This window comes from Pseudorca crassidens, chromosome 2 (assembly GCF_039906515.1).
Source record: "Pseudorca crassidens isolate mPseCra1 chromosome 2, mPseCra1.hap1, whole genome shotgun sequence".
Lineage (NCBI taxonomy): Eukaryota > Metazoa > Chordata > Mammalia > Artiodactyla > Delphinidae > Pseudorca > Pseudorca crassidens.
The window spans coordinates 46,080,555-46,101,109 of NC_090297.1; the positions used below are offsets into that span (position 1 = coordinate 46,080,555).

A 20,555-nucleotide genomic window follows, 5' to 3' on the forward strand; every position below is an offset into this window, starting at 1 on the left:
CCTCACAGTGCCCCAAGAAGTAGAAAGAGCTCAAAGAGAAATGACTGCCTGGGCTTCCGGCATCTCCAGCCTCCACAAAATTCCCCACTCTCCAGCAGGGCAGGGAAGTAGCAGAACCACCTTGCCTTGGAGGACCTTAGCTTGTGCAGAGCTATACTGTGATTCTTTCAGTGTTAACTAGTATAGAGAGACCAGAGGGCACTTCTTGATTCTTCAGACTACAGAAGACCCCTGCAACTTGTATAAATCCACCCCCCACCCCTGCAATAGGGGAGGGAGTCCTAATTGTGACTGTAATTCAACATTTCAATGCTTTGGCAAATGGAGTTTTAGGTGAGCTTTAAATTGTTTCAGAAAAAATAAAGTAAAATGGTATTTAATTTACCAGATATTGATGGATGCACATTCATACCCATTATATATGTTTAAAAATTAGTAAAAACAGCCACGAGAAAATTGGCACCAATGGCCATACCTTGAATACTCTACTTGGGCATTGATTTTTTATTTCTTTTGGTAACAGCTTTATTAAGATGTAATCCACATACTATACAGTTCACTCACCAGAAGTGTACAATTCAGTGTTTTTTAGTATATTCATGGGTGTGTACAACTGTCACCACAGTCAATTTTTGAACATTTTCATCACTTAAGAAAGAAACTTAGATGGATGTTTCCTTTAGCCATCATTCTATTTCCTTATCCTCCCCAGTGCTGAACAAACACAAATCTACTTTATGTCTCTATAGATTTGCCTATTCTAGAAAATTCGTGTAAGTGGAATCTTACAACATGTGGCCTTTTTGCCTGGCTTCTTTTACTTAGTATACTGTTTTCAAGCTTTATCCATGTTATATAGCATATATCAGTACTTCATTCCATTTTATGGCTGAGTAGTATTTCATTATATGGATATACCACATTTTGTTTATGCCTTCGTGATGGGCATTTGAATGTTAGGGTATTATGAATAATGCTTCTATAACCACTTATGTAAAAGTTTTTGTGTGGTCATATGTTTTCCTTTCTCTTGGGTATACATCTAAGAGCAGAATTACTGGGTCAAATGTTAGCTCTGTTTAATTTTTTGAGGAATTGCCAAATTTTTTCCAAAATAGCCTAACCAATTTACATTCTCAGCAGCAGTGTATGAGGGTCTGATTTCTCCACATTTTCTCTACTAATTGTTATAAACTGACTTTTTGATTATAGCCATCCTAGTGGGCGTGAAGTGGTATCACATGGTTTTGGTTTGCATTTCCCTGATGACCAGTGATATTGAGCATCTATTCATGGCTTATTGGTAATTTGTATATCTTCTTTGGAGAAAGGTCTATTCAAGTCCTCTGCTCCTTTTCGAATTGGATTGTCTTTTTATTATTAAGTTGCAAGTGTTCTTTTATATTCTAGATCCAAATCCTTTACCAGATGTATGATTTGCAGATATTTTCTCCCATTCTGTGTGTGTCTTTTCATTTTTTGGCAGTGTCCTTTGAAGCACAAAAGTTTTAAATTTTGATGAAGTCCAATTTATCTTTTTTTTTTTCTTTTGTTGCTGTGCTTTTGGTCTCATATCCAAGAAATCATTGCCAAATCCAATGTCATGAAGTTTTTCATCGATATTTTCTTCTAAGAATTTTATATGTTTAGCTCTTACATTTAGGTCTTTGATCCATTTTGAGTTAATCTTTGTATATGATGTGAGGTAAAGGACCAATTTCATTCTTTTGCATTTGGCTATCTAGTTTGGCTTCTCTTTGTTGAAAAGACTATTCTTTCCCCATTGAATGGTCTTGCATCCCTGTCAAACATCAATTAAACATAGACACATGGGTTTATTTCTGGAATCTCATTTCTATTCCATTGAGATATATGTCTGTCCTTATGCCTATACCACACTCTCTTGATTACTGTTCCTTTTTAGTAAGTTTTAAAATCAAGTGTGAATTCTTCAACTTGGTTCTTTTTCAAGATTGTTTTGGCCATTCTGGGTTCCCTGCAATCATATATTAATTTTAGAATCAGTTTGTCAATTTCTACAAGAAAGTCAGCTGGAATCCTGATAGGGAGTGCACTGAATCTGTAGACAAATTTGGGGAGTATTACCATCTTAACAACATTAAGTCTTTCAATCCATGAACATGGGATGTCTTTCCATTTATTTAGATCTACTTTAATTCTTTCAGCACTGTTTTCTGTTTTTCAGAGTACAACTCTTGTACTCCTTTTGCTAGATTTATACCTAAATATTTTACTCTTTTTGATGCTACTGTAAATGGGGTTGTTTTATTAATTTCATACTTGGATTATTTGAATGGAAATGTATAGAAATACAATTGAATTATACATATTGCTCTTGTAACATACAAACTTGCTGAATTTGTTTACTAATTCTAATAGTTTCCTAGTGTATATCTTAGGATTTTCTATACACAAGATCATGTTTTCTGTGAATAGAGAGAGTTTTTTTCTTTCTTTCCAATCTGGATGCCTTTTTAAAATTTTCCTTGCCTAATTGCCCTGGCTAGAACCTTCAGTATGGTCGGTGTTGAATAGAGGTGGCAATAGCAGCCATCCTTGTCTTTTTCCTGATCTTAGGAGGAAAGCATGCAGTCTTTCACCATTAAGTATGATGTTCGCTCTGGCTTTTTCATATATAGCTTTTATTTATGTTGAGATAGTTTTCTTCTATTTCTAGTTTGTTGAGTGTTTATCATGAAAGGGTGTTAGATTTTGTCAAATGCTTTTTCTTTGCATACTGACATAATTATGTGGTTTTGTTTTTTATTCTATTAATCTGGTGCATTGCTTTGATTTTCAGATGTTAAACCAATCTTGCATTCTGGGATAGTGCCCACTTTATCATGGTGATACTACTTTATATATGTTACTGGATTTAGTTTGCTAATATTTTGCTTAAAAACACAGTGATGGGCTTCCCTGGTGGTGCAGTGGTTGAGAGTCTGCCTGCCGATGTAGGGGACACGGGTTCATACCCCAGTCCGGGAAGATCCCACATGCTGCGGAGCAGCTGGGCCTGAGAGCCATGGCCGCTGAGCCTGTGTGTCCGGAGCCTGTGCTCCGCAATGGGAGAGGCCACAGCAGTGAGAGGCCCACGTACCGCAAAAAAAAAAAACCCCAAAACAACACAGTGATAATGTTGGGGAAAGAGAGCAATTACTTTTAGAGGAATCTAGAGTCTGATTATTTGCTGCAAAAAAAAAAATCAGTATGAAAAAATGGAGAAATCTAGAAGGAAGAGGAAAACATAATTTTAAGTTCAAGCCGCCTCCCACCCTTTAATAAAGAAAGCATATTGCCAAATGGGGAGTCATTTAAAAGTTACTGTGGGGGCTTCCCTGGTGGCGCAGTGGTTAGGAATCCGCCTGCCAACGCAGGGATCACGGGTTTGAGCTCTGGTCCAGGGAGATCCCACATGCTGCAGAGCAACTAAGCCCGTGCGCCACAACTACTGAGACCACGCACCACAACTACTGAAGCCCGTGCACCCTAGAGCCCTTGCTCCACAACAAGAGAAGCCACTGCAATGAGAAGCCTGCGCACCGCAACAAAGAGTAGCCCCCGCTCACTGCAATTAGAGAAAGACCGTGCACAGCAACAAAGACCCAACACAGCCAAAAATAAATAAATAAAATAAAATAATTTAAATAAATAAATAAATAAATGAAAGTTAATGTGGTGTCTTTCATCACTTCAGAAGATGATACAACTGACCTGATGGCAGTCCAACTTAGCTTTTGGTTATTTTTCCAGCAGCAGCTATGGGTTTTCCTGAGCCCCCATGACTAATGGGCAGATCTATCCCCTGTACATGCAAACCGATTCCCCTACCTCCACTTTGGGAGGCTTTTCACTTGTCGTAGATGAACTAAGAATCCAGAAGTCCACAACCTGAGGAAATGCATGCTATCAGATTGTGGAGTGAATGGGAGACGGGAGATAAGGCCAAGGTTTTGACTGCCAAACTGAGGAGTTTTCCTGAATTTGTTAGGCAGTGAGCAGCCATTAAATGTTTTGAGTCTGGGAATGACATGATTGAAGATATACTTTAAGAAGATTAAACTGGCATTAGTGTATTGAACATAAAAGATCAAGTAAACAGCTGTGGGGTGAGACTGAAAAGAAGTATGCAGAAGGATTTGGCAATTGGATTTGATGATCAAGGAAAAGGAAAGACTCCTAGATTTTAAGACTGGATGATCTGAAGTCAGGATTCAACCAGAAGGGAAGATGATAACTTAGGCTTTAGATGAATTGACATTTAATTAGGAAAGATTGCAGACTTTCCCAGTCATATCACATGCATACAACTGGAAATAAAACAGTTAAAGCTGATAGGCATTTACACGGAAAGGAGAAGGGAGCTATTTAATTTGGAAAGTGAAAAGATTTTACAAAAAGAGAAAGATGAAAGGACGCATTTATTTCTCTGATGACCTAGTTCCTGGCCTTTAGCTCATCATACTCACCTATACATGACACCACATGGCAGCTCAAGAAAACAAAGCTTGTTCAGGCAGAAGCACCCCAAACACACACTCCCATTTTTATTCCACTGTTCCTCATTTTCATCTCTCTGCTCCTGGGTAGCTGGTTCTGTACTCCAGCCTTCCATATGGTGGCTAATCTGCCGGTGGCCTCTTGACTATAGTATTATTCGACACCCCTTCCTGCATGTTGGATCCCTCTGTCCATGGGTTCAGATTTCAGCCATCTCACAGTTTTCAGTAAAAGACTTCCTCTGCCATCTCAGACCTTCAGAACCCTCTTGTTCAGGCCGACTCCAGAATCTTTGCCAGGAGATAGAAATTGGGCAGTTTATCTTAATTATATTTTCTGAAGAATATGCAGTTATAATGTAACAGCTTGCAATTCTCTGAGTGATTAAAAATTTGAATAAAGAATATGTTTACCTCGTTAGTAATGTTGAAACTCAGTTGTTGAAAAGAGAAAAATGGACTCCCATATCTGTAGTTGAAAACCCAAGGTTTGAGGCTTTTATTTCTTCTGAAACCAGGAGGACCTGGCTGTCAGGCTTCAGCTTAATTTCAACATGATTTAGAAGTCTGTTTCATTTCCCTGATGTTGACTCATCAGTCTGGATTAATTTTCCAGGGTGTTATGCTAATTATAGGCTAGTGGAACTAATGGACTAAACCAAAATGGCAACAAGTGAAAAAGTAGCAGAGCCCTCTGGGTTCTGCTCCGATGCAGATCTATTTATAACTTCACATTGTATGGTTACTATTAATTAGAAAGTATTGCAATGACCCTCAGTTTTCAAAGGCGTCCACAATCATTTCTAGCTGATCTTTCCCATCTATTACCGCATCCGTTTTATGTGGAGGGTGGAGCTGATGAATTACTTGCCTGAAGTCATGTCTGTGGTAAAGCCAAAATCATACTTTAAATGTTATGAATAATAATAAAAATGATATCTTTGTGGAGCATTTGCAGTTTTCAAAAGGTTTCCTCCATTGTCATTTCATTTACTTACTAAGCACCCCTAAGAAGGTTTCCTGTTGGTTAGTTTGAGGAGAGCGGAAGAGAAGAGAGTTCGGTTGACAGCTGTCTTGGTTAAATTTGAATAAGTTAAGTGAAGAATACAAAGTTGTTGTTCAGGAGTGCAGAGTTCTAAGTTGTATGATCTTCACTCTCCATCAGTTCTTTCTGTTAGGTTTTCTTGGCCTTTGAGGATCCACAGGGCAAACATTTAGTTACATTAACCTTTTATTTTATGAGTCTCTACTTTTGTTCCATCCAAATATTAAAGGTAGAAGAATCTAGTGCCACTAGAGACCTCAATTTTTAAAAAGTTGAGATAATCCAGTGATTGTTATGCTAGAATGTTGGAAGAAACTCTCCAAAAAATGGAAGTGGTTCCAGTGACTGACGTGAACCGTGACTGCAGTGCACCAGCTTCCCTCCCATCCTCCACGCAACAGCCTAGGCCTTTCCTGGCCTTCCCAGGCCCAGAGTGTCCAGACTCTCTACGTCCGATCTCCCAGAACCTTTTATAATCCCACAAGCAGAGAATTATACAGTTAGATGGTTCTAAAAGGTCATGGAGTCTAACATCATCACCTTACAGATGAAGAAGCTGAGACTCAGAGAACTGAAGTGACTTTTCCAAGTCCCACAGCTAATAATTGTCAGAATTGAGGTGAAAACCTCGTGGACTTTTGCTCAGGTGGAAGAGGAATCGATGACGACAGTCACTCTCTCACTGAAGCTGTGTTTGCCACAGCAACCCAGTGAATTGGCCACACAGATAGCAGTTTCCAAAATGTCTTCACAGATGCTCCTTGACACAGGGTCCTGTGGTCATATTCCTTTGCCCAGTTGGGAATTCATAAAGCAAATTTGAAGACCCTGGAAAGTCTCATGGGAGGAAAGAATTTTGTTTAATCAAGCATTTCTCAACTTATTTCATTATTTTTTTTAACTCAGAGAAAACCTAGAAATAGCCTGTGTAACTGGTGCTCCTTTGAACACATTGAAGAATAAATAAATGGTACCTGTTGAAATGGAGCAGTCACAAGCAGGGTGAAAGCTTATTGCTTAGTTCTTAGCTACATGTTATTTTATCTTCACAACACCTTAGGAACAGGTATTATTACCCCTACTTACCGATGGGCTCAAGATTCTAGTTGCATGTGATAGACTGAACTCAAACTTGCTTAAATGCAAAGTGGGGTTTATTGGTTCATGTAACTGAGAAGCTTGGAATATTGAAACTCTCAAGATTCTTTCTCTCCTACCTCTGCTTCTTGCTGTTTGCCAAGTCTGTTCATTCACTTTACTGACAGATGTCCTCATGAGAATGGAGACATGGCTGTACACAGCTTAGGTTCATGCCCCAACTTCTCTGCAGCCAGATAGGAAAGGATTTTTCCCCTGCCAGTACCACTAAGCAAGATCCTGGAGAGGGACTCTATTTGGTGGGTGAGGGTCCTGTGCCCCTCTGCTGTCCACCTCTATGGCTAGGAAAATAGGTACTGTGATTGGTTTAGACTGAGTCTCCTGCCCTCTCCTATAGACAAGGAAGATACATTTCCAGAAGACCCAAAAGGAACTCAGACAAAAAAATAGTCAGTCTGAAAGTTAAGTAACCTGTCTCAGGTCACATAGCCAATAAGTGGCGGAACTGGGATTTGAACCCAGGTCTGTCTGACTCCAAACTCTCTCTCTCTCTCCATATATATATTTTTTTTTTCCCTGTACACTTCGTTGTTTCAATAAGATATAATCTTCACTCTTAAGAAAGGAATAATCTGATAGAAAAGATGCACAACCCTGTAGAATTAGTGGTGAAAGTTACAAGAACAATGGGTGTTCAGATATTGGTGAGATCATGTCTTGATCATAACCTCCAGAGCCAGTGCTCCAAATTCTTTTGGGATTATGGGCACCTTTGAAGATCTCAAGAACCCTGTGAACATTTCCCCCCAAAATACACTCACACACACACACACACACACACACACGTTGCCTGCATTTTTTGCATGCATTTTAAAGGTGTTCATGGACTCCTGTAAGCTCATCCTTTGTTTTCCAAGGTACTCAAGACTTTGAGTTAAGAATTACTGCTTTGAAATGTACTTATCTAGAAGAACCAGTTCAAAAGAGAGAGGCTTGCTGTAGAATGTTGGTATGACCAACCTCAGGTGTTGGTCCTTCAGTATTAGCAAGGAGGGCCCAGGAAGCCCAAGTCAGAGCCATGTAGAGAGAGGAAAGGCACAGGAAATAGTGTGTTCCTTGGAGCAAACTTTGGGGCACATCTATAAACAAATAAATGGTACTTGTTAAATGAGGCAATCACAAGCAGGGTGGGAATGATTGTTAGAAGTTACTGCTGCTATTTTTAGTATAAATAATAGAATCATAACCATCTAATTTGACCTCATTTGAAAGAAAAAGAAAGATGGAGAGGGTAAAGGGATTTACTAAAGGACACACAACTGATGAAGTTCTATAACTGAACAAAACAGGGTTCACCAGGTGCTCTTGTCCAGTGCTCTTTCTTCATTCCATCTCACCACATAAAGGGAAGAGCATGAATATAAATAATAGCATTCACTTATTATAACACTCCTCCCACTTTATTATAACTTGTTTTAACTGTTTGTTTTTTCCACCAGACTGTAAACCCCATGAGAGCAGAACCTACGTCTGCTTAATAATTCACTGCTCCATCCCCAGGACCTAGCTCATAGGAGACACTCAGTAAATACCTCTCTCCTCTGAATGCCTGAAGAATGACTGAGTAACAGGAATTCCATTCCTTGAGATGGAATACATCCCTTGCTGTTTATATAATTTCTGATGTGGCTTCTGTCACTCCACCCTCATTCTTCTCCCTTGGCACCCTCTGCAATTTCTCAGTGCTCCTGACTCATGCCAAGGAAGCCTCTACCTTCCATATATTTTAAAGGCACAGGACTTCTAACTCCTTGTTGACTGATTGACAGAGCCCTGGAAATGCAGTGCTCACCTCCGTTTCCCTCCTGACTCCCACTGGGAGAGTTCTAGGTCCCTGGGAAACACTCCTCTGGCCTGCCTAAGAGAGGACCAGCCCACTCCACAGAAAGCACCACTTCCTCCTCCTCATTAACAGATGCCACCAGGGGGGTAGATCTTTTCTAAATTTCCTTGAAACCCAGGCCAGCTTTGATAAAAGGAAAAGTGGTCCCACTGTTTATTAACCAAATCAAATGCCCTTAGTCACTTGGCAAAAGGTAGTTATGGATGCTATGCTATGTCTGTCAGTAGGCAACTTGTGTCTAATTAATCCAAAGGAAATATTTGTATGATGTACTTTTAATTTACTGAAGAAAAATATGTGTTCAAACCTTTGCAAATTTACACTGAAATTAATTTTTCAAGTTCCATATAACCACAGCTCTGTTAACCACAGCTCTGTCAAATCTTCCTTTAAAACATACTTCCTTTAAAGTGTGACTAACCATGATAAATTACACACATTTATAAATGTCATCTCTCATAGTGTTGTTGTGAAACTTAAAGAGAATGAAGTGTGAAAAACACCCAGCACCATGCTTGGCATATCAGTTGCCTTTCTTCTTATTCTATTTCCAGCTTTTAGGGTGGTAGAAGCCAAAACAGATGAAATTCCTATCTGTATGGGCTAGGAATGGTTTGGGCTATAAATAACAGAAAACTCCTAAGAGCTTAAGAAATAGGAGCTTTTCCCCTCACATAACATTAAGTCTGATGGAGCCTGCTGGTTTGGTTTTAGTCTGGGAGCTCAATAAGTCCACAGCCGGTAGCTCTTCAGTTCTCTTGGCCTTTGCCTCATGCGTATTGCTTCATGGTTCCAAAATGGCTACTGCAGCTCCAGACATCGTATTCATATCTGAGACAGGAAGGAAGAGTAAAAGACCTATCTAGTCCTTTCATTAGGAAAGCAAAAATCTTTTTCAGACCACTCTCTACCCTCCAGCATTTTCATGTGTCATTGGCAACTCAGCCTCACTGGAGTTGAGAAAATGAGTACTTAGCTTTTTCAGCCTTTATAGTGGAGGTAGACAAGGGAGAGGTGGTCAGAAGTGGGTCTTCAGTCAGCTAACTTGAAATATTGCCACACTGAAGCTCTTAGTATGACCCTCAATTGTTTTGCAGAGCTGGGGGAGAGAGTTGAGAGTCACTTAGTAAGATTCACCTTTGCTTTCTCCTCTTGGTCTAACTAAAGACTCAGTTTAGCATAGCTGGATTCCATCTGGGACATATATGGGTCTATTAAGCTGCATAGTAAGTGGGGTGCTGGAGCTGGCTCTTACCATCTCACGAGAGCCAGTTGTTAAATTTTTAGGAATGTCGTGAGCCAGCTGATAAACACAATCGTTATTAAAATGGAATTACATTAACTTAAAATTAAATAAGTTATTTTGAAAAGGGTCATAAAGACTCACCGCTCCCTGACATTGTGTCACATCTCACTATTGACTATGCCCTTGAGGCTATTTGCGCTTGCTGTGTCCGTATGGCATTCTAAAAATGTGCCACCGTGCATTTCTTCTCATCTCTGTGTTTAGTGACAACTTGTTGGTAGTTTTAAATTGGCCATGGTGGGAGTATTTACACCACAGAAATCAGCAAATGCTACAAATCTGGTGGGGATTTTTTTTTGAGGTAGTCAGTTAGACATTTACTAGCACACCATTGTGCACAGTCTTAGAAAACAATAATTTGGAGAGAGGATGGATATGCATGGACATTTGAGGTAAGTAGGCAGGCATTATAAAACAATTCTCAGAGCCCTGGCAGAGATAAAACACATAAAGAGATGGTTCCCTGTGTTTTAAACCAACACAATAGGAAGGCATTCTATAGATTGCTTACTTTTTGCAGGGATGCAAAGAAAAGCGGAATTTCTTCAGCCCCTGGCACTTAAAGAGTCATCCTCAAACCATACTGTTCTCCTTCATTGCCACTTCATCATTAATAACCCCCCACTGCATACCTACTGTGGGTTAGATTCTGAATTTAACCAAGCAACATTAAATATGGTCTCTATTCTCAAGGAACTTATGATTAAACTGGAATATGCAGAGAAAAAAAATGAAAGTAGTCTATTCTTTTGTTCTAAATGTTCTATGCTTTTTCTTCACAGCACTTATCTTGATTTGTATCACTCTTTGTGAGTGTATCTCTCTCTCTCTCTCTCTCTCTCTCTCTATCTATCTATATATATATGTTTAATGCTGTGTCCTCCTGTACACTGTAAGTTCCATTAGGAAAGGCAACTTCATCTCGTTTGTTTACAGCTGTGTCCTGGTATCTACACAGTGCCTTCAAAATAGTAGACACTCAATTAATGTTTGTTGAATGCATAAATGAATGAATGAAATGAAATGGGTAGCATGGACAATAAGAACTGTAGGAGGTGAGAGGAAGGAACACTTACCAATGACTGGAATGGTTGGGAAAGCTTTATGGAGGTTCTAGGACTTTAGTAGGATACTGAAGAAAGGGTAAGGCATAAATAAGGTACATGACATATTCAACACAAGGACTTGTATGGCTGGAGTGGCAAGTTTATTCCCTTTTGCTGGAGTTGGAGCAAACTCTCTGGAGTTGGTGGGTTGGGGTCACCAGTGTTATAGTCATTGAACTTGAACTATGTTGTTACTTGGACCCAAAGGAGGAAAATGTAATTTAAGAAACAAATGAAGATTAGGGCTGAGGAGGGAACTCAAGGTTGAGAGAAAAGAACAATATCTAACTAGTTTCCCAGCTGCCATTCTTGCTCTTCTACCCATTCTCCACAAAGAAACCAGAGCAATCTTTTAAAAATATAAATCAACCAATATCTCTCATGAACTTAGATGAAAAAATATTCAGCAAAACATTAGCTTATTGGATCCAGCAATGTACAAAAAATTTATATACTACGACAAAGTGGGGTTTATTCCAGGGATGCAAGGCTGGTTCAATGTTTGAAAATCAGTCAATGTAATCCACCATATTAACAGGCTAAAGGAAATTCACACAATCATATCAATTGATGCAGAAAAAGCATTTGACAAAGTTCAAGTCACAATCATGAAAACTCTACAAAAAGTATAGAAATAGAGGGGGGACTTCTCAACTTGATAAGGAGCAACTACAAAAAATTCTACAGGTGACATTATACTTAATGGTAAAAAAACCAAATGCTTTTCCCCTAAGATTAGGAAAAAGGCAAGTATGCTCACTCTTACCACTCTCATTCAGCATACTACGAGAAATTCTAGCCAGCACAATAAAGCAAGAAAAAGAAATAAATGTCATGTATATTTGAAAGGAAGAAATAAAACTGTCTTGATTTGCAGACAATATGAGTGTCTATGTAGACAGCCCCAAGGAATCTACAAAAAAAATTTCTCAAAACAAAACAAAAAAGTCCTAGCTCTCTCAGCCACCTTTCCATGCTTCCCTAATGGTGTGAATGACTGTCCTGACTGATGCTCTCAAGAGCATCAACAGTGCCTAAAAGAGAGGCCAATGACAGGTTCTTATTAGGCCATGCTCCAAAGTCACCAACTGGTTTCTAACTGTGATGATGAAGCATGGTTACATTGGCGAATTTGAAATCATCGATGATCACAGGGCTGGGAAAATTGTTGTGAACCTCATAGGCAGGCTAAATAACTGTGGAATGATCAGCCTCAGATTTGACGTGCAACTCAAAGATCTAGAAAAATGGCAGAATAAACTGCTCCTGTCCCATCAGTTTGGTTTCATTGTACTGACAACCTCAGCTGGCATCAGGGACCATGAAGAAGCAAGATGAAAACACACAGGAGGGAAAATCCTTGGATTCTTTTTCCAGGGATGTAATACATACATGCAAATAAAATGCCCCAGAGGAAAAAAGAAAAATCTTAGAACAAATAAGTTCAACAAGGTAGCAGTTTACAAGATGAACACACCAGGAAAATCTACAAACAAAATATATGTGGAAACTGAAATTAAACTGAAATTAAACACACAACACCATTTACAATAGCTCCACAGAAAATTAAATACTTAGATATAAATCTGACAAAACACATACAGGATCTGTATGCTAAAAATTATAAAATGCAGATGAAAGAAAACAAAGAAGATCTAAACAAATGAGAGATATACCATTTCATTTATTGTTCATTTATTGAAACTCAACATAGTAAAGATTTTAATTCTCCACAAATTGATCTATAAGCTTAATGAAATTCCTATCAAAGTCCCAGCAAGCATTTTTTTATATTAGAGAAGCTTATTTAAAACTTTATGTCAAGCTAAAAGAACTAGAATAGCTAAAACAAATTTGAAAAGGAACAGTAGTAATATCAGAGGAATCACTCTATTTGATGTTAAGTTTACTATATGGCTACAGTAGTGAAGACAGTGCGCTACTGATAGAAAAACATATAGATCAATGGCACAAAATAGAGAACCCAGAAATAGACACACACAAATATGCCCAAGCGATTTTTGACAAAGTTGCAAACGCAATTCAATGGAAGAAGGCTAGCCTTTTCAACAAATGGTGCTAGGGCAATTGGACACCCTAAAGCAAAAAAATAAAAAGAAAAAGAAAAGAACCTTGAGCTAATCCTTACAGAATTAACTCAAAATAGGTCCAAGATTTAAATGTAAACATAAAACCACAAAACTTTTAGATAAAACATAAAAAATCTTCAGGACTTAGGATGAAGTAAAGACTTCTTAGACTTCACACCAAGAGCACAATCCAAAAAAAAAACCAAACCCAAAAAAAAGAATATGATAAATTTGACTTCAGCAGAATTAAATACTTTTACTCTGTGAAGACTTTGTTAAGAAGATGAAAAGATAAGCTACAGCTTGGGAGAAAATATTTGCAAATCACGTATCTAGCAAAGGGCTACGTTCTAGAACATACAAAGATCACTCAAAATTCAACAGTACAAACAAACGATCCAGTTAGAAAATGGGCAGAAGACATGTAGAGACATTTCACTGAAGTACAGATGACAAATAAGCACATGAAAAGATGTTCAACATCATTAGCCGTTAGGGAAATGTAAATTACAACCACAAATAAAATATCACTATATGTTTATCAGAATGGCAGAAATAAAAATTAGTGATAACACCAAATGCTGGTGAGGATACAGAAAAACTGGATCGCTAATCATACATTGCTGGTGGGAACGTAAAGGTACAGCCACTCTAGAAAACAGCAGTTTCTTTTAAAACCAAAAAATCACTTACAGTACAATGCAGCAGTCTCACTCCTGGGCATTTATTCCAGAGAAATGACCACTTATGTTCATGTAAAAACCTGTACAAGAATGTTCATATTATTCATAATACCTAAACACTGGAAACAACCCAGATGTCCTTCAATGGATGATAAACAGGGCATTTATTCCAGAGAAATGAAAACTTATGTTCATGTAAAAACCTGCACATGAATGTTCATATTATTCATAATAGCTAAACACTGGAAACAACCCAGATATCCTTTAATGGATGATAAACTATGGTACATACATACCATGGAATACTACTCCGCAATAAAAAGAAACAAAGTATTGACATAAACAACCAGGTGGATGGATCTCAGGGAAATTACGCTGAGTCAAAAAAGCCAATTTCAAATGGTTACATACTGTATGCTTCCATTTATATAATATTCTTGAACTGTTGTAAATATAGAGTTGGAAAACAGATTAGTGGCTGCCAGGGATTAGGGCTTTGGGGGAAGTGGGAAGAGTGGCTACAAAGGAGTTACATGATGGAACAGTTCTGCATCTTCATTGTGGTGGTGGTAAGACTACTCCTGTTATAAAATCACCTCAAAATATAGACAGACACGCACACACACACACATACACACACACACACGTACACACACACACAAGTACAACTATAGAACTGTTGAAATCTGGATAAGCTCTGTGGGTGGCAGCAATGTCAATTTCATGGTGTCATTATTGTACTATTTTATATATAGGTACTCTATATATTGTATGCATATAGTTATATAAGTTACTAACATAGGGTGAGGAGGGGTGAAGTTTCAGGAGACCTGTCTGTACGGTTTTATGCAATTCCTGTGAATCTATAATTATCTCAAAATAAAAAGTTATAAAATGTAAATCAGATCATATCAGATCTCTTACTTAAAATCAGTAGGAGACTTACTAATCAGAATTAAAAGAAAATTCAAGTTCCTTCCCTTATGTCATCTTCTCCCTAACTACGTCTCTGACCTTATCTCACTCTCCATCTTATTAGTAAAGCTAAAGCCACGCACATCTCTTTTGCCTACTCTGTGCTCTTTCACATGCCCAAGATGTTTCACTTGTTTCCTTCCTGGAAAGCTCCTCACATATCTCATCTGCATGTCTTATCATTCAGACTCACCTCAGTCACCTCCTTAGAGAACCTTCCCTTTGCCCGCAGTCTAAAGCATCCCCGTCCACTCTGTTACCCTCCATGACATTACACAGTTCATTCCTTCCTAGCACCTGCCATTATCTGAATTTACCTTTGATCTTTGTTTATCAACTGTCTTCCTCCTTTGGAATGTAAACTCTATTAGAACTGGGGTCATGCTGTCCTATCTCTAGCGGTTTAGACAGTGTCTGGTCCTCAACTCCAAGGGTCTTCCCCCCTCCCCCCCAACACACACACAATAAGCAGCATTCCTCTTGCCCTTCAGGTTCTAAACAACTTCAAGAAATATAACAAAAGGGTAAAGACAGAAGTGAAAATATCACCTATATTACCAGTAGGGGCTAATTTGGAAGCGTAGCCTAGGCAAAGCTAACTAGCAGCCTTACCCATTGGGTCCCAGCCAACTCTGGGCTGGATTAAGCCCTCCTTCTCCAGCACGTGGAACATAAATGCATGCTAAATATTTTGTAAAGGAAAGAGGGAAGAAATAAAGGCTGTGACAAATCTCTGAGTCCTCTCTCGTATTTGGTTCGGGAATAAGGCACAGAGGCCTGCTGATTTAAGGATACCGGGCCCAGATGGAGGATAGGGTGAAGGTTAGAGACACAGGTAGGAGGCAGCCCATAGAAAATCTCACATGCTAAGGCATTAGGAAGCTGTTCAAAAGGAAGTTGGGGAGATGGTACATCTTTTAATCCAATTCCATCAGCTCATTTATTTTGGTGCTATTTTCATTATTTGGGAGGGGGAAGGTGTGAGTGATTGCTTTTCCTATGACTAAGCTCACATCAGTACTCGACACAGGTACAGTATTAAGCAGTCCATCAGCCTTAATAGAGTTTATGTCTTTCCCATAACTTTCTTGTCTCAAAAATAGTAAAAGCACGCCTAACATGCCTCCTTGTCAGCTACTATAAGGTGCCACATTAATTGGAAGTGGAATTTAAAAAAAGGTAACTCATGAGTTCCAAACCATCACCACAGTATTTCCTTTAATGGAAAAATGAAAGCTTTGGGGAGCCAGATAGTTATATTGTCTGGAGCAGTCTGGCTACAGTCATGAATAAGAGATTTTAAAAAGGTGAGTGTGAGCAGAATCAGAGGAAAGGAATACAGGATATTCAAAAGTATGAGGGATAAACAATACAGCAAACTTGAAAAAGAAAACCTTTAAGAAAGATGAAATGATGGGGCTTCCCTGGTGGCACAGTGGTTAAGAATCTGCCTGCCAATGCCGGGGATACGGGTTCGAGCCCTGGTCCGGGAAGATCCCACATGCCACGGAGCAACTAAGCCCGTGCGCCACAACTACTGAGCCTGCGCTCTAGAGCCCGCGAGCCACAGCTACTGAAGCCCACGTGCCACAACTACTGAAGCCTGTGCGCCTAGAGCCTGTGCTCCGCAACAAGAGAAGCCACCGCAGTCAGAAGCCCGCGCACCGCAATGGAGTAGCCCCCGCTTGCCACAACTAGAGAAAGCCCGTGTGCAGCAACGAAGACCCAACGCAGCCAAAAATAAATAAATAAAATAGGGCTTCCTGGGTGGCGCAGTGGTTGAGAGTCCGCCTGCCGATGCAGGGGACGCGGGTTCCTGCCCCGGTCTGGGAAGATCCCACATGCCGCGGAGTGCCTGGGCCCGTGAGCCATGGCCGCCACTGAGCGGCGCGTCCAGAGTCTGTGATCCGCAACGGGAGAGGCCACAACAGTGAGAGGCCCGCGTACCGCAAAAAAAAAAAAAAAATTAATTAAAGAAAAAGAACAAGATGATGCTAATATTTAAAAAAAAAAGATGAAATGATGTCTCTATTCTGAACCACCACCATCATCAAATGGCCACAATGTGTGTTGGACACACACCCAACTTTCTCTTGACAGTTTCCCCATTATTTCTCCAGATATATATGTGTAAAGATAAATTTTAAAATATAATACATATATTTCTATTTTTCCAGTTTGTCCTGTGCCTACTGAGCAAGCTTAAGCCCACGTGTATGCTCTGCTCTGTCAAATGCTTCTGTGTGCATGTGTGTGTTGTGTGCGTGTGTGTGTGTGTTGCGTGTTTATACACTGGGGAAATAGGAGTGAGAGGTGCTGTGTGTAAAAACAAGATATACTGTGTTTTGGCGTCATTTTAGGATTTTAAAGAGTTGTAATGGGTCACTAACAGCTTGGGGTACTAGTTTTACTCCTTGTTTTCCTGTGGAAGAAGAGATCCAGAGCCCCAGAGTAGCATGAAAGGAGGGAAGGGGAGGGGAAACACAGATTTTTACTTACTTCACAATTTTACTTAATGCCTATTTATAAAAACCAATCCTTTGAAAATGAACAGACCTCTCCGCATTAATCAACGTTGCTCAGTGTTGCAGAAAAAAAAATATAAATCAACTGACATTTGAAAATGTCTTTTAGTCAGAACTTTACCCATATTAGTGAAAACCACAAGTGGCACCCTGTAACTCACAAGAAAGAGTTTTTGAGACAGATTTGGGGAGTACATTTCTGTAAATAAGGAAGATGGACTACTTGCTTGACAGGGGCTTAAACTTTTCTCATGTTTGTTATGGCTTGATTCATATCGCCATTTGATTTTCCAACTGTTTATCCCTTGTCCCCCAGGTGTGTCAGTCAGGGTCCTGGCAGGAAGCAGAAGTACACTCAGGTGGAATTCACGAGAATTGGACAAAGGGACTATTTACAGAGGTAAGGGCAGGTTAAGGCACCACGGGGCTAGCCTCAGGGTGGTGGTCTCTGCCACCCCTTGGGGCCCGTGGGAGCTGGTATCATGAAGGAGGGGATCCCCAGTGGGGGCTGAGGCTGCGGAGGGATGCAACCATTCCAGAACCATGTGCAGATCACAGAGGGATGGAGAAATACATTGACTTCACATTCCTTTAGCTCTCTACCTCCCTCTAGTACCTCCCATTCATACCTCCACGAACCCACCTGGAACCCAGAGGGCAAGGGAGCCCAAGGGCTATGGTCCACGGCAACTGGTTCCTTGGCACACAGAGCAGGCACAGGAGGAAGGCGAGAGTACCCAGTGGTGGCAAAAAGAGGGAAGTGTGCCAATTCATAACATTGTGCTTGAATTCCAGGTGAAAGAAAAATTAGATGCAGCAGATTCCCGCTGGATAGGACCGTTCAGGAGAGAGGGTGAGATAAGAAACTTTATAGTTTTTTTTCTCATAAAAAAACAATGCAGTTGCCCAGACCTGGACTATTCGAGGAGTGAAAGAAGAAAGAGAAGATAGCACATTCTAGACTGGTCTCCAGAGGCAGCAGGCAGCCCAGATTTGAAGCAACTACCCTAGGTTTGGGATGATTTATGCCCCTTCATGCCAGAGTGTTGCTCCATTTTGCCTGGAATTCAGGCAAAGTTTGATTTAAGAGGCCTGGGTTCTCTGAGAAATTGTCTTGGCCAAAGAAGTGCTGACTTAGCTCACCAGGTCTTCAATCCCTGAGGTCAAGCCTTGTGGCATCCTCCTCCTGGGTTGCTCCTGGCAGAGCCTGATGGACTCATATTACTGTCACTGTGTGCTGGTCAGAAGTCATAGTGTTTGGAGTAAAGACAGGGATTATCTTGCCACCAGGGCTAGCTACATGGATGAAGTTAGAGTTCTTACAAGTGGCTGAGATTTGATGGAACATGAAAAGTCCCTTCTGAACTCCAGTGTTCTCCTTCAGAGGTCCTCTTTCTATCTTCTTTTTATTGTTGTTTACTTGTTCATTCATTCAGTAAGTATTTATCGAGTTCAGTGGATCAGGCAGAGCTACTATATCTTTCAATTCTAGGATATTCTGCAATGCCATAGTCCTGTTTCTCAGGGGTATAAAGACGAATAAAATATAGAACATACAACGTACAACATACAAATTTAGGAAGTGTCGTGAGTGGGAGAAACGGGTGATAAATCACATTACAACATTGAGAGTACTGCAAAAGATACCAATCAAGAGTTGGAGACAGGACAGAGCAGTGAACTCTGCCTGGGGCAGTGTAATGACCTAGGAAGTCCCACATCATCTATTACTTGGGTTAAGTCATCAAACACCCATATAAAAACATGAACATTTCCTGGGAGATAGCTTTACCCATTAACAATTTTCAAGTCCATATTATAGAATATGATCAACTTCTTTCTTCCTATGTATGCTTCTCCTCAGCATTTAAGGATGCTCAAGCCTTGTACCTCCTAAAGAATTCCCCCTGGAGTCCACTTCCCCCACCGCTCCATGTCTCCTCTTCCCCTGTGTAGTAAGACTTCACACAAGAACTGTTTACTTTCTTGCCGTCATCATTTTCTTGCCTCCTAGTCACTCCTCATCTCCCAACTCACATCATCCTGGCTTCCACTCCAGCCGCCATCAAAATGATCCTCCCTAAGATTAACAATGGCCTCCACATTGCTTGAGCCAATTGGCAACCTTTCAATCCTCAGCTTACCTGACCTCTCAGCAGCATTTGATGCTATGGACACCAGCTCCACTTGTTAACTTGGCATTTGTGAAACATTCTCCTGGTTTTTCTCCTTTTTTTAAAAATAGGCTTTAGTTTTTAGAGCAGTTTTAGATTCACAGTCATACTGAACGCAAGAGATTTCCCATATGCCCTTTTGCCACTGCATCGCACAGCCTCCCCCATTATCAACATCTTGCACTGTAGTGGTACCTTTGTCATAACTGATGAACCTACATTGACACATCATTATCACCAAAAGTCCATAGTTTACATTAAGCTTCACCCTTGGTGTTGTACATTTTATGAATTTGGACAAGTGTATAATGACGTGTATCTACCATTATTGTACACGGTAATTGCATTGCCCTAAAAACCCTCTGTGCTCTGCCTGTTCATTTCTCTGGGACCTGATTTTTGGGAAGTTTAGGGATTCTAATTCAGAACCAGAATGACAAAATGTCTGATTCCAAAGCTCGAAGCCCATAGTAATTATGTGCTGTTGTTTTGTCAATAAATACTTCCTGGTCAGTAGCCAGGTCAAGGAATTTCAGGCATACTTGTTTGAATATGGGCTTTTGAAATCTCAGTGGTTTTTCTCCTCCTTCTTAGTATTGTTTGCTGGATCACCCTCCCCTCTGTGATCTCAAATGGTGCAATCCTTAAGGTCTTTTCCTAAGCCTCTTTTCTCTTATCCCTCTGTACTCTCTCCCCAAGTGAACTCATCTGCACTCATGGCTTCAATGATCATCTATATAATAATAACACTGAAAAGTATATCTTAACCAAATCCTCTCTCCTGAGCCTCAGATCCATATATTTTGACATTTCCATTGAGATGTCTAAAAGGTGTTGCAACTTCAGTTTATTTAAAACCAAACTTACAGTGTCCTGGGTCAAAACGGGCCTTTTTACAGTGTGTATTCTGACAAATAGCTCCACTATCTAACCAGAAATGCAGCATCATTCTTAATATCCTCTCGCCAGTCTCCCCAGCCACCAAGTTCTGCGGATTTTTCTCGAATCTCTCTCCAGTCTGATCACATCGCTCCTTCTCCAACGCTACCATCACTTCTCCCTTGAACCATGGCAATGGACTGCTAATTTGTTTGCATATGTTCACTGTCGTCTCTTCTCCAATTCATTCT

The 20,555-nt window shown here is 40.0% G+C and overlaps 1 pseudogene; it reads left to right on the forward strand.

The window, feature by feature from the left end:
* Positions 1–11,959: 11,959 nt before the first annotated feature.
* Positions 11,960–19,363, forward strand: LOC137208855 (small ribosomal subunit protein uS8-like; annotated as a pseudogene).
* The last annotated feature ends 1,192 nt before the right edge of the window (positions 19,364–20,555 follow it).